Source organism: Petaurus breviceps, unplaced genomic scaffold, assembly GCF_028583685.1.
Source record: "Petaurus breviceps papuanus isolate PSGF00001 unplaced genomic scaffold, PetGlider_PUasm1.0 90804, whole genome shotgun sequence".
NCBI classification, from domain to species: domain Eukaryota; kingdom Metazoa; phylum Chordata; class Mammalia; order Diprotodontia; family Petauridae; genus Petaurus; species Petaurus breviceps.
The window spans coordinates 14,505,988-14,518,278 of NW_027187348.1; positions in this window are offsets into that span (position 1 = coordinate 14,505,988).

Genomic DNA, 12,291 nt, shown 5'->3' on the forward strand with positions numbered 1-12,291 from the left:
AATATAAGGTAGTCTTTATTTAAGGGATATGTATTGTACGTTTAGAGCAGCTGCTATACTCACTGTTTGTAATAGATGGTGCCAAGAAAGAGAGAGGAAGATTTAAATCAGAGGGTCTATTTTTAATGCCTTTGTCTGTTTAGATTATCTTTTAATTGTGGAAGCTTCTTCCACATAATGTCATAGTTGAATTGCTTTGTTTCTTGGGATTTGTTATAGGTTGGAATCCTGTAGTTTGTGTGTATAATAAATTGTTAATTTGGGAATTGAATTAGAGTCCTTGTAAATGCTTCTACATGAGATTTAATAAGGATGAGTGGAGAGGATGATTTCAAAAGAGGGCAACTTTTTATATACAGAAGGAAAAAAGGCCTTTGAGCACCAGTTGCTACAGCTGGCATGAAAGCTGAGTTTGCCACTTGGGTAGATAATAGAGAATGAGTTTTCCTCTTCTGCATTATCATTAATGTAGTATGAATAAGGTTTATTTATCTCTAGCATTTAGGACTATTTTGAAATAGTAGTGGGAGCTTTTTTATATTATGTGCTCAGTAGAAAATTAGTTGAAATTTATAGGAATGTGGTAGCAATTTCACATTATTCTATCTATGATAGAAAGAGAGGAGGCTTATCTTGTGGGAGAAGCAAATTTAACACTGATTAAGAATTGTATTTGCCACATTAATCAAAGATGATTTTGTTGCAGCTCTTCTCAGAAATGAGGTCTTTTGTAAAATAATAATTTGTTTTTGGTTTATTTTCCTAATTTGTCATTCAAAATGCTGTTAGGAATATTAATTGATAAAAAGGGCAAGAAAAAAATGAGTAAGAAATAATTTTTAGACATATAGTGAGAAAATGTATTTTTATAAAATTTTAAAAGTAGTTTCTATGTTGGTAAAGAATGATGCCACGTAATAAAGAGTAAGCATTGTTAACTATACATATATAGAAACATATTATATATATATGTATATATATAGAACAAATGACCTTTAAAATGATCATTTCCCAAGTTTACCAGTGGAGAAAGGGAGTATTAGAGAAATTGGCATTGTCAAAGAAATAAATCAAATTTTATTGTGTCTCTGTCTCTGCATGTGAATTAAAAAAAGGCATTTCAATTCTTTGTGTTTCAATTACTCCAGATGCAAAATTTAACGAAAAAATGTCACTATGTGGAGTAAACACTTTGGGTCAATGTCATATGCTTTATAATTATTTGCTATAAAAATAAGAATATAGGTTATAGAACCATCCATCTATATCTTATATTATTACTTTGAATAGAAAGGAAGGGAAGACAAAATAAATGCCTAAAATGCCATATATTTAAAATTAATGCAGGACAATAGCCCAAACTAAATTACTTCACTCTCAAAATTCATGATGAATCTTAAAATTAGCTCAACATATTGGCTCAATTACAATTGGTGGGATTTACATAGCATTTTAAGATTTACAAAATGCTTTGTAAGTATTATTTCATTTTATTCAAACAACCCTGGGGATTATTATTTTCATTTTATAGAGGAGAAAACTGAGGCAGTCATAGGCAATGATTTTAGTGACATGGCCTAGTATGTCTCTAAGGCAGGATGAGAACTGAGTCATTTAGGCCAAAAGGTACCCAGCTAGGCAATTATATCAGTGTCTACTTAGCGTAAGATTAGTTAATGTACAAAAATAAAGCTTTAATTTTTCCCCCTTCTATATGATTATTTGCATTTTACAGATCTTTCTGTCATGGAGAAATACATTTTGAATACAATATAGGAATGAGTTTTCCAGTTTTAGAAATCTTATTTTTCCAAAAGTATGTGTGTGTAGGGAGAAGCATAATTCCTATGATTTTTATTGTGAAAACCAACTATGTGGCTAGAAAATCACTTTTTAAAAATTTCAATAAAACTGTTAAGTTTCAGTAATTTTAGAGAATTAAATGCATTTGTCATTGTGCATTTATTAAAGTCTATTTGTAAAAAAAAAGAAAAGAATATATATCTTAAAATTTGGGTGCTAGACATTTTAATAGTGGGTCTTTAATCAATACCTTCTTGTGTAATTAAAATGTGATTCTAGATTTTCTTCTATGGTTGTTTAAAAAATAGGACTCTTAAGGGTGCAGTGAAACAGTTTGTTGGCTTAAAATCAGAAGAGTACTTCAATCTTTGAATATTACCTAACGACAAGTTCAAGTTTGTATTTGTTGATTATTATTATCTTTTACTATAATGTCATTGAATATTATCTGTCATTCTTATTGTCTTTCTGAACCCCATGTTTATATATAGTAAACCTTTTTTTTCTAATTTAGAGACTTAGAAAATGTTAACAAGTTTCTGAATGTTAAGATGTTGAGCTGTTAATACTGTGCTATTGGACTTGGAGATTTGAGGGGTTAGTTGTGAAAAATCTAGAGAAGAAGACTGTTTTGTAGACATGTGAAAAAGTTAACACAAATACTTCTTCATTAGATTTTTTAAAAAGCCTTTCAATAATTTTGCAAATTTTTTTTTATTAATTTATTTTACACAATTAGTAGGAGATCTATAAAATACCTGAAACACTTTATTTCTGTGACATCCTATGCAATAATTACTTTCTTTTCAGCCTGGGGTGTGATATAATGATCTCTAAGGTCCATGTCTTCTGTAGTTTTTAGGTGCCAAAGTAGATAAAGCACAGGGCCTGGAGTCAGGATGACTGGAGTTCAAATCCAGCCTTACCCACTTATCAACTGTGTGATCCAGGGCAAGACACCTAACCCTATGAGTAAAGTCAAAATCACTCTAAACCCTCAATGAGGAAAATCCCTAAAATTTAGGCACAGCTCTCTGTTTACTTTTCATTCATATATCTCTCTATTTTCGATCTAACCTCTTTTTGGTTGAGGTGAAATTCAGTTTACTGGAGGTGTTTGGGCAATGAGAGAGTGCTCGAAGTTTACTGTTTATGGATAGACAGGCACTGAGTGAAGAAGCTGAAGAAAACCTGACTTCTCTGAACTTCCCTGTGGCTAGCTATTCTGCTTCAAGAGGTCTCTAGAACAAATGGCCTTCCTTCATTTCACAGCTCAATTTTACCTTTATCTTCAGGTGCATGCCTCAATGCCATGCTTAGTTCAAACTCTTTAATAAATGTGATTTTAAGTAGCTTTGTATTTTTTTTTGACGACCCCTTAGTTTGACCAAATTTCCTTGTGCAGTATCATTATAGTTCACAGAGCTTTTCCTTTGACATTCAAAAGATTCAGAGATAGGGATTTGGGGAAGATAGCTAATAGAGCCAGGAGTGACTCTTGGTTTATTTGATTCTGTTCATCATTTTTGAGCAAGGATTCATTACTAACCACCCCTAGAAATATGTATGTGTCATAGCTATTCATTTTTAATGATTTTTCCCTCCAGCTAAATTTTCACTTGGCTTGAGGCACAATTCCTCTAGACTGGGTAGCAGCTGCTGAGCTCCTTGAGTGGGATGAATTAGAAATATTGACTGGCCTCAGGCTAGATATTCTCCTCAGACATTCTGTGGCACATAGGGCTACAGAGGTCATGTATGTGTGATGAAATGACAGATTTACACTGCTGCTGGTCATGCCCCATTTCAGGAATACCATAACCCTCTCTAACCCTGAGGCCCTGTGGGTCTTAATACTACCATCACTTCAAAGATGCAAAAGCAGTAACTGAAATAGTAGGTTCATGTTGTTGAAATTCTGGGTTCAGAGCCAAGATTAATGACATTGATTGCAATGTCACAATTAATGGCATTAAAATTTTAGAGTACAGTCAAAAAAGTAAAAGTTCCTAAAGAGAAAAATGGGGATTTAACTCAGAGGTAAACAGACTAATGGAGATGGGGAGGAGGAATGCAATGGCATATAAAATTTTAAATGATTAAGACTTATTCCAAAAATAGATTTTTTATGCATTTCTCTCTATTTTTTTCTGTCTGTCTATTTCTGCTTTGTACTCCTTCTTTCCACCTCATCTCTCCTTTCACCTACATCATGTTTTTCAAGGAATTTGAGATTATATTTGAATATATGTTTCATACTAAAAATGCATCCCTAGAAGCTCATTCCATATGCTTTATATCATATTGTAAATGGATTTCAGAATATCATCAGAAGATGAAAGGCATCAGAGGAAAGAAGGTCTATCCTCTGGAAAGTCTCTGATTCTCATCTTTCCTGGAGCAAAGGTTTTTCTTTGAGATTTTGAAGAAAGTTCTAAATATAGATATATTTCAGGTTTAATGAGGAAGCACACATGGTTAAAAAGAAGTAAGAATAGTCTCAAATGGATATTCAGGTATAATGAGAGGAGTTGGAGAAGAGGCCTAAGAGAGCTCAGGACAAAATATTCCTGAGATTCTACTGATTTATTCCTTCAAGAAGGAAAATATCTCATGTAGCTTACTGTGGGAACTGTTATTAAATGTTTTGAGCTTAAAAGAAATACGTGGGATGTGGGGGAAGTATATAACACTCCTAGTCTGGACCCCAAGGACTCTCTAGGAATGAACACAAAAAGAGAGAGAGAGAGACTCAAAATCCCTTAGCTTTCTTCTCTCTACTCCTCTAGGAGATTATAGAAAGCCTTTGGACACTTATACAAAGGATTCATTGTAGAAGTAATTAATCTTTGTGGTTAGTCAGATTTGAATTTCCTAATTTGTCTCTGAGACTTGATATTCTGGCCTGCAAAATAGGGGAAAAAAAACACTTATAGTGTGTCTACCTCAGAAAGTGGTGGCAAACATTAAATAAAATTATCTATAAAAAGTGTTTTGTAAAAATACTAAAAATATATTTAAATATCAGCTACTTAACCTTCTGTAAAAAGCATGATACAATGTTTAATAAAAAAGAATTTATCAAATAATTGCTACTTAGTCATAGATATTTTGAATTAATTATTTTTAACATTAATTTATTTGAAAATTTTGAATTCCTAATTCTCTCTCTCCCTTTGATCACTCTTCCATCCACTGTGAAGGAAAGAAATGTGACATTAATTATATATGTGAAATTGTGCAAATCATTTTCCCACATTAGTCATGTTGAAATAAAAGCAAGAAAAATAAAGTAAAAAATATGCTTCAATAAGCATTTAGAATCTATCGGATCTTTCTCTAGAGATAGAGAGCATTTTTCATCATAAGTCTTTCAGAATTGTCTTGGATCATTATGTCCATTGGAATAGCTCAGTCATTCAAGGTTGACTTGATCATGTATCGTTAGTTACTACTGCTGTGCACGATTTTCTCCTAGTTTTACTCACTTACTTTGAATCAGTTCATAGAATCTTCCCAGGTTTCTGACACCATCCTACTCAGCCTTATAGCACAATAGTATTTGATCACAATCATATACCACAACTTGTTCAACTATTCCCAAAAGATAGGCATCCCCTCAATTTCTAATTCTTTGCCACAACAAAAATAGATGTGGTATGATCTCAGGAGAGATACAGTAATTGCACTTTTCCTTTGTATTCTTATCTCTACCCAGGAAAGGAGCATGTTCCATCGTAGACACAAGTGCTAGTACTATTCTTTGTCTTATAACTGAGACCAAGGCCCTTATTCCCAAATAACTGACCGCAAGTACTCTTCTCCTCCCTGGACCTATGACTAGACCTCTTGCTCCTCTCTGACTTCAAGTCTATTACTGCATTTGACCCTTGATCTGTGACTCTGGCACCTATTCTCCTTATGACTTCAAGCAGTAGGGCTCCTTTCAGTCTTGGTACTGAAACCAGGGCCCCTATTCCTTTGTCAGTGACCTCAAGCACTCTTCTGCCCACTGGAACTCTGACTAGGGCACCTATTTCCTTGCGGTCACAAGTACTAGTATTTTTCACCCTGGAATTGCAATACTGAACTGTATTCTGTGGACTGAGAGATCTGGAAGCTACTGCCACCACTGTTACTGCCACCACCAAGGACTGCTGCTACTGTTGCAGTCACGTGGGCCGCACTCTGGGGGGTGACCACCACCCTGTTCTCACAGACCTTTCCTGCCAACCTCCTAAGTTGTTTTGGGATTGAAAAATGTCACACCCATACCTTTTGTAAACTTTGTTGCTACAGAATTCAATTTTAGGCATTATCATAAAATTTGGAGAGGAATGTTGTGAGAGTTCAGCTGAAGTTATGTATCTACTGCACCATGTGGAATACCATTCACATAAATATAGACATGTTTGTATGTATGTGTGAACATATAGGTGCATGTATACATGCACACACGTGCACATGAACACACACAAACACACAGATCATATTTAAATGTACATGTGCATGTACATACATGTATGTGTATGCATATGTACGTGTATGCACATGTATATGTGCACATGCATATAGATTCGCTCATATCAACTATCAATTATTTATAGGACAACATAAGATTATTAATTTTCATGGTTTTCTAACATCTCTAAATAGTTTTCCTCTAATTAAGAATAGCTCATCTATTCAAAAGCAAAATCATCTGTATTATTAGGGGAAAAATACAGTATATATTTGAGTTGTTATTTCCACAGATGAAATACCTTTTGAAAGTGTATAGTCATAAGAGCTAATTGGTTATGGACTGAAATGAAAATTTAAAAATGTAAGAGTGAACAACAACTTGCCTGCTCATATTTCATTCGCTTCTTATTCAAAAAAGAAAATTGTGGGTTTCTAATTAATATGTGCATGAATATATATGTGTGCCTGCATGCACATATGTATACATACAGACATACATATACACATTAGTGTACAGACACATGCATACATATGCATGTATAATGATTGTTCATATATATACATACATAACATGCTTTGACAAAACAATAACATAGTTAGGAAGATACTATTAGGCATTTTATCACTGTTTTATGGATGAGGAAACAGAGAAAGAAGGGAAGCAATTTTCACAAACAAAAAACAGTAATTGTGAAAGAGGGATTTAAATAACCTGTTTTCCAGTCTAAAATACATATGTACTTTCCATTGCATGTTGCATAACAGATATTTGCCCAAATGGATAAATGTACTAAGTCAGTTTTTTTCTAGGTCCACTTAATATTTCATTGATTTATATGTCATAGATAATTATATGATATTAAATCAACACTCTTCATATGACTGTTTGGGGAGGAGCATTGGTAGTCTGGAATTCTTTGATTCCTTACAAATATTTCTCTTTAGCCTATAGTCTTAGTCACTTATCCCTCCAAATCAATCCTCCTTCAGGAGATATGTGTCTAGAATGTTTTCCCCTTCTCAAAGGAGATTTCAGTGTGTGTTAGACCAGAATTTTCTTTGTTCAGAGTTATCATTGTCGAATTCCTTTGTTAACAAAAGTTACTACAAACCAAATATTTTTCAACTTTTTTCCACTAGAAAATTGTTGGGATAAAAATTATAGCATACAATCATGAACTTTGTTGCTCTTACAAATCAGACATAGAAATACAGTGAATGAATAAAAAGCCAGCTGGAAGATTCATAGCAATAGAAGAGATATGGAATGTTTGTTCATCTTGACAGGTACAAATATTTCTATATTGAAGATTTATATAAATGGCCTGAGTACATTCATTTTGCTGGAAGAAAAAAAAATGTAGATACTAAAAATGCAAGGAAAAGTGTTATTTTGTAGGTTTAGTGTGATTTATAGCTTTCAAATAATATTGCGGAATGAATTTAGTGGTCCTAGTTCCAACATCCCCTAAGTAGTCCTGAGAGAGGGTCCTTGATTCTTTAGATAACTGAATGTTAATTCCAACCTATACAAAAAAACCCCTCATCTTCACAGTCTTGTTTACTGGAATGTACAATAAAAAAATAAAGCTTAACTTCACAACCATAAAATAAACTGAATTTTAAAAGGAAAGGACTAAGGGAGTCAACAATTTCAGTCAGCATCAGAAGAAGGTAGCGATATATACAGTCATTATTATTACGTACCATTATTTGATTACATGATATATTACACAGAACACTTTTTAATAGGGAATGTTATATGGGAGAAAAAGTGCTGAACTAGGAGTCATAATACCTGCATTTGTATTCTGCCTTAGTAACTATGGAGAAATTATTTTAAATCCTACATTCCACTTGCTAAACTATTAAATGGAAATAATAATGATTTCACTATTGACCTCTCAGTGATATTATAAGAAATATTTGGCAAATTTTAAATTCCAGGTTAATGTAAGCTGCTACTGATTTTAACCAAGAGTATGTGGCCTCTCTGAATGGGTTAGTTAGGGAAAACTTAGAGCCAAGATGACTTAGCATCTGAAATTCAACTGCAGAAAGAATACCACATATTTTGAATAATTCCTTCAGTTTTCCTTCATGCTAAAAATAACAAAAATAAAACAATACAAAAAACCATATTAACATTGCTTTGTAATTGTATTCTTAAGATCTTTTTTGGATATTTACTCCTAATATAGTATTTGTACCTTATTTATGGAAGTATTTATGAATTAATCTATTTTTCAATTTTAATGATTTCCCTATTGATAAAGCTCTTGCTAAGTTATGAAATTACATGTAAAATTTTTTTCTACAGTAATTCAGAACATGCTGGATTTTTGATGTTTTTTTTTATCACTTCTACATTTACTTTACATTGATCTGAATTTAGATATATCTTTCTTCCATTATAATAATCTATACTGACTGGGAGCTTGTTGGAGGATAAAATTATAGAAATAAAGGCTCTCAAGAGACAGTGAGGTCTCAATAGATGTGATCAGTATGGGCTTGATTTTTTTCTTTACTTTAAAGTCAATTTATATAATATTGCACATAGAGATATGTGTATGTACATATAGCCCATACCATGTATGTGGTGATAATGCAACATTAATTATCATTAAATATTGAAAAATATCCTGGACAACTCAACCAATAAAATGTATGGGAAGTAGATCATTATCACAGACATTACTGTTTCCTATCTTCTTTTGGGTATAATGTATTTATACTTATTTGCATATTATTTTCTCCATTAAAGTGTTAAATTCTTAAGAGGTTAGATTGTTTTGCTTTTATTTGTTCTCCTTGCAAGTCAATAAGCATTTTTAAATTTGTTATTTCTTAGGCAGTATAGAAAATGCTGGGAATACAACAAGCAAAAATAAAAGCAGAACCTTCCCTTGTAAAGCTTACATTCAAATGGGGAAGATAACACATCCAAAAAATAGATTAACCTGCTCTTGTTTTTTTTTTAAAGCAAGTCATCACATATCTCTTTCCCAAAGATGAGAATCCCAGTTTCCCCTTCAAACATATGCGAGTTGTTTATGTACATTATACAATGTATTCACAACAATAATTAGTAGGTGTTTGAAAATGTTTATTGATTGAATAAAAATATGTATAAACACAAGAAAACAATATATTAACTGAAAATAAAAAGGGTATAACAAAGAGAAGAAAGGTTACAAGGAAGAAGTCATTGCCATTTGAATAATTTTTTAACAAGTTGCCAAAAGTGCAAAACATTTTATTACCTTAATTATTGCAAAAACTTAGATTCAGTTTTACCCTCATGAATAATTCAAGTAACACACACTACTGGGTTTGTCAAATGTAAATGAAGTTTACCTCTGGATGGAACTTATGAATACTTTAGATCTTCAAGAGTAAGTAAAAGATCCTCTATTATTGAGAGCAACATGATTTATGTTCACAAAGAAGTATTGGACACATATATCAGTTTGGTAAATTTGTTTATAGAGACAGAAGCATTTAAAATAACTATGAGATGTGGTTATTTTTATAAGAATTCACTTATGTTTCTTTTTAAGGAGACTGGATATTTTGATTTATGCAAATAATGTAAAGAAATGGTAAAATTTTACAATATGTTTCTACAGCTTGTAAAATTTTAACATCTATTGAAAACCCAGAAACAGTCAGTCAGGTGGCCAGAATTGTTCACTAGAGAAGTGTACTATCTTTCAGGTGGCCAGAATTGTTCACTAGAGAAGTGTACTATCTTTCAATGACTAAAACATGACAAATCCTCATATTTCAAATAGAAGCACCTAAATTTACCCCAAAATTCCACAAATAATATATACTGGAATGACATAATCATATAAGAAACTGTTGAAAAAACCACTCATCTTCATAAAAATAATTAAGTATAATATTAAAATCAAACTTTTTCTCTATGAAATGTTCTTTCTCCAAAATATGAAGCAATGAAAGTTGGAGAAATTAAAATTATGTGGAGGTGGGCTTTTGGTCATTCTTGTAATCACTGCTACCCGAGTTGCTGAGGGTGATTAATTATTGGAGCTTGGTAGGTACGACCTATAATAAATCTAACTCAATTGGGGATCCAATTATGGAATCTAAGAGATGAATGTTATATCCAGCTTTTCAGAGGTAGTAAGTAGAAGAATGAAGATTCACACACAGGTCTTCTGAATCTGGGCTCAATATTCTTAACATTTTATCACATTTTCTATTTTTTTTCTTCTGAGTGGCCTTGTTTAAATAGGTCAGTTTGAATTTCAATTCAATTAAACTCAACAAACATTAATGAAGCACAAACTATACGCTGTTGTTAGGAAGAGGATATAGAAAGACAATAATGAAACATTCTCTGATAATGAGAAACATACCATATATTATATGAAACAACATATACAGCCAAGGTAATTTGATGAAGAGGAGAGCATAGCTCATGATCACAGCAAGGATTTCATGTAGGAGTTAACACCTAAACCAAGCTGTGAAAGAAGATAAGCATTCTGACAGATAGAGATGAAGAAAGATTCTAGTCCTAGAAGATGGTCAGTTTGAAGGCATAGGAATGTATAGGAATGTTAAGTTCCAGAGGAAGTATAGTTTTTCTAGTCTGGATAAACTAAGTGTTTGGAATGAAGTAATATTAAATAAGGCTGAAAATGGAGTTTGGAAACAATTTATGGAGTGATATAAATGTCTTCTTTAAATTATCCTCCTAATATTTTCTTTTAACTGAATGCTGATTTTGAGTTTTGTTCTAATGAATCAAATGTCTGCAGATCATTCAGAAATAACTCCTATGTAAGCAATCAATTGTCATCTGCCTATTGAGATACAGTTAATTTTCTTGGTTGTGTATGTATTTGTGTGTGTGCTATCCTATTTCAATCCTGCATTTTCCTACTTATTTTTTAAAGCATTCATAATATCTAAGAGTATAACGTTGGAGCAATCTATTAGCTTTTCATCTTCCATTTCATAATTACTGGATCTCTAACCCTATTTTTCTGCATAATTTTTTGCCACTCTTCTACACATATTTATAGGAAAGTCTTCCGATGACAAGGCACAGGTTGACTTTATATTGGGAATTTTTTTAGGTTCTTTGCATAATTTTTCTAATTCTTTACCCTCTACAACAGATGTCCATGCATAAGCTTCAATGGTTTCCATTACTGCCTTTTCATTTATACTTTTCAGAAGTCTTATAAAGAAAAATGAACAAGTATCATAAGAAAATGGTGTTTCTTATTGCCTTTTGACATGCAATAAAGTGAGCTCTTTTCTGGGTATCTACAGAAGACAAAAAACAACATTTCAAGTCTACTTGATGTGAAACAAAACAATAAATACCCCCTAATATTTATTCTGGGTGCATCTGATGAAGGCAATGATTTTTAAGGCTCTTCTGAAAACAATTTTCATGTAGCCTTCAATAGAAAAATGTGTTTCATCAGTAAAAATTTCCCTTAATCAAAATTCGGTATTCTAACCTTTACATTGACTTTCCTAAGACAAGTATTTTTCTTGATAGCAATGTTTAAGCTTTTCCCTCATTTCTTTCTTTAATTCTTTCTTTTTTAAAAGTTCTTCCAATATAAAGGCTACATGATTATATAAATGAATAATTCAGAAGCCCTTCAGCTGTCAGTCTTGGGTCATTTTCTGATGATTCATTAGGGTGTTTTGCAATGATAGTCTGTCAATTCTTAGTATTGTTTTATATATTATAGACTTGAATGATCCTTGAAAAGCCTGGTTATCCCAATCTGGCAGTCATGATAATAGCTCTAACAGTCATTGAATTATGCTCTTTAAGAGCAATTAAGTATTTTTCCCCTTATTTCCTTAGAGTAAAATCATTTTTAACTACAGAAGAGAAACATAACAAAGAAAAATAATGAAATAAATGTATATAACAAGAAATCCAGCACTCAGTTGACAAATAATTTAAGGTGGGGAAATCAGCTCAGTGCAATTCATCTGACCTTAGTTGGGTGTTCAGGAAGC